Genomic DNA, 3,644 nt, shown 5'->3' on the forward strand with positions numbered 1-3,644 from the left:
GGGTTTACAGAGAACTTCAGCCGCTCTCAATATTTTTGCAGGTACTGTGAAATCACAAGAAGTGAGTTTGAGGCTGATCCGAATGCCTGTGGTCCTCCACGCACCCCAGAGACATATGATGCGGCTGTTGTTGATCTCCAAGCTGAAAACATCCAAGGTGTCAGAGGAATAAAGGTAAACTCTATCTTTTAATACCCTTGAGTCTTTTCAGGTATCCCAGCCTGGTCTCCCACCTTGTTTAGGTCATGACCTCTTTGAAGGAGTCTTGTCATATGATCTAGCACTATACCTCAAGAACATTATAAAAAAGAAAAAATGGTTCACATACTCACTCTTAAACAGGCGCATCAAACAGTTTAAGTATAAAGGATCTAAAGCACTCACAAAGCCATGTGCTGTCAACCTTGATGGAGCCAAGTTATCAGGGCAAGCCATTCAAAACTGGAACCTTTTGAGATTGCTAACAGTTTTGATTGGTGACAAGGTGCAAAACCATGAGGATGAAGTATGGCCGTTAGCTCTCCAGCTAAAAGACATTGTGGATCTTATTTGTGCTCAGAACATTTCCTTGTCCCAGATAGCATATCTTGACATAGTGATCCAAGAATATTTGGAGTTGAGAAAGATGTTGTTTCCTGAAATTCAACTAAGACCCAAGCACCACTATTTGCGCCATTATTCAGCACTGATCTTGAAATTTGGTCCATTGATTAGGTTATGGACGCTTAGGTTTGAAAGTAAACAGTTATTTTAAAAGATGTGCCAGACACTTGAAAAACTTCAAAAACATTTGTCAAACTTTGTCATCAGATGTATCAGGCATATCTTTTAGCTGGGCAAGAATGCAGTAAACTACTTCAAGTGAAGGACAGCTGTGTGTTTTATCCCAACCTCTACAGTAACACTATTAAACATGCAGTCAGGGAGTTAGCCTTTTCAGAAAGCAATACCACAGTTACCACAGACATTCAGTACAAGGGCACTGCATATAAAAAAGGACAGTTTCTTGTGTACAGAAATGATGAGTATATGGAATTAGGTGAACTTCTACTCATCTTGATTCAGAATGACACATCTGTGTATGTTTTGATGGATATCCACAAAGGCATCTTCGTCTTAGAATACCATCTGTATTCTGTGACAAAGGACAAAGGAGGTCTTGGGTTACAGTGTATCAACATTAATGACCTGCCAGATTTCTATCCTTTGGTATCATACATTCTTGATGGATACCAAGTCATTCCACTAAAACACAGTATTGTGGCAAAATAAAGTCCAATTAAAGCTCAGTTGCTTCTCACTGTAAATAGTTTGACATTAATGTTACCTGATGCATGTCTCTGCTCTGTTAAGTGTATGTACTCTATATTTTTTTCTGTTCTGTTTGAAGGTGGCATTTCTTCTTCAGTGCAAATATGAGTGACTCAGAGCGAACCTTCCTAGATGTCGCCATCATGGAAGTCCTACCAGAACTTCCAGCAGTACACAAAAACATCCTGGAAGAGCACTTGCAATCCATTGGAGTTGAGACGTATGATGATCTACGCTTCGTAACAGAGGCTGATTTGTTGACAGCATTAAGACCTGTACAAGCCAGAAAGCTTCTTTCTGTTTGGAAACGGAAATGTAAGTAAAAACACCACAACTATTCAAAATCAAAAGCAGACATGGACATTGTGTAATATTGTACAGTGTGAATCATAATCTTATTTTTTTTGTCATTTAAAGACCAAACTCCCGAGAACAGCTCACTGTCATCTGTGGAAGCCTCAGCTACCCAATCGCTGTCATCGTTCTGTTTCACCCCAAAGTTCATCATCAACCTCCTCGAGCAGCCCAGGACGTGACACACAGTGGGACGACAACTTTGAAATTCCATGGAGTAAATTTCCTGAGGAAGTGATGCATTCTTTGGAGAGGGGAAAAAGGCCAGGCCCAAAACTGAGGAGGCAAATGGTCCGGATTGTTGTGACTGAGATGATGGAAAAATGCCCTCATGTAGGTAAAAAGCATTCAACTGACGTTGCAAAAAAAATGGTGGCAAAATATGTAAGATGTAATAGAGGGCGATATTGTTGGAACAGGCTACTATTCCCTTGTCAAACAGTTGCATAACAGAATTGAAAATGTGAGGCGCACTTCAACACCCAAAATAAGAAAAAGAAAACATCAGGCTGATGTCTCAGACCACACAGACGAGATCCCATTAGAAGAGAGAGCAGCAATGCAGGACAATTACGGATGCATTAAATGGAATGTAAATGTCTGCCCCTTGAAGAATCTCAAGAGAGCCAGCAGCAAAAGATGGAAAAACTCAAGGTGATGTTCCAACACTCTGATGCCAATCCAGAGGAGGTAAAATGTCTAATGAAGTCCACTTTTTACACACAACGTCAACATGTCAACCAGGGAAAAAGTATCAAATGCCTTAGAGAGGAGTGCCCGTTTTGGTTTCATGAACTTGGCATGTCAGTACACTTCAAGGAACTCACTGGGATTGACCTCAAAGAGTCAATTAAGGAACAATATGTAATTTTTGTTTTGAAGTCTTAAAGGTGCACTATGTAACTTTTTCTGGTAGAGGGTCTGCCACCTGCTTGTTGTAAGATGTTTTTGCTTTGCAGGAATGTTCCATGGTATGTAATAATAATAATAATAATAATAATAATTAATAATAATAATAATAATATCTATCTTGCATTTATTCAATTAGAACGATTTTTATTATAAAAAATATTTAACAAACGTGCATTCTTACTGTGAGAGGGCTCGCCTCTCCACAGATCTGACCTGTAACTTGGCCTGTTGGCATCACCTGATTGTCTCCATGGAGATAGATACGTTTTATGCCATACTGTGGAACATTCCAGACAGGGAATGTGGGTTGTTGTTGTCAATTGGGTTGTTGTTGTTGTGCGCCTGGCACTTAAAGTTTGTGACAGAAAAATGTCCAGATTTAAAGAGGGTAATCTTCTGGAGTATTTAAACTTGGATTCAGTCATAGTTAAAAGAACCATTACATGTAGCTTCTTTGCATGTTGTATACATTGAAAAAAGAAAGAATCCAGTTGTTTACAACTATTGACGATGGCTGTTAAATAAATTTCCCAAAAGTGATATTTTCCTCTTGTCTTTTCTCAAGATGTATTTTTGCATGTTTTGGTGTAGGCGTAGTAATCATTTTGCAGGTTTATAAGTAAATTTTACATTATAACTTGATTATTAAAACATAAAAATACAGCATATTATGAATAAAGTTTATGTATAATATACAGAACAGCTCTATTTAAAATGCAAAGTTTTACTGTTCTACCAGTTTAAATTAGTTTTTTGTATGATATTTCCCTAATACAGGAAATGGTCTATTTATATACGTTATATATAACGGTTATGTGAAATTAACAAATTTGTTTTGTAGACTGTTTTGTTTCCCGTTTCAAAAATGTAAGGAGTTTCTGCATTGAGTACTTTTACTTTTAATACTTTAAGTACATTTTCCTGATGAAACTTACTTTACTAAAATAAAATTTTCAATGCAGGACTTTTACTTGTAACTGAGTATTTTAACAGTGCGGTATTAGTACTTTTACTTAGCCTAAGTAAAGGATTTGAATACTACCACCCCTAATTTGGACTGTGGGAGT

General features: G+C 37.5%; 1 long non-coding RNA gene across 1 annotated transcript; it reads left to right on the forward strand.

Annotated features, from left to right (window-relative positions):
- LOC144532410 (uncharacterized) lies at positions 1–3,117 on the forward strand. Its single transcript, XR_013503347.1, has 3 exons — positions 1–174; positions 1,391–1,626; positions 1,729–3,117. It is a non-coding gene; the product is annotated as an uncharacterized LOC144532410 (long non-coding RNA).
- Positions 3,118–3,644: the final 527 nt, after the last annotated feature.

The sequence above is a fragment of the Sander vitreus genome, chromosome 17 (assembly GCF_031162955.1).
Source record: "Sander vitreus isolate 19-12246 chromosome 17, sanVit1, whole genome shotgun sequence".
Lineage (NCBI taxonomy): Eukaryota > Metazoa > Chordata > Actinopteri > Perciformes > Percidae > Sander > Sander vitreus.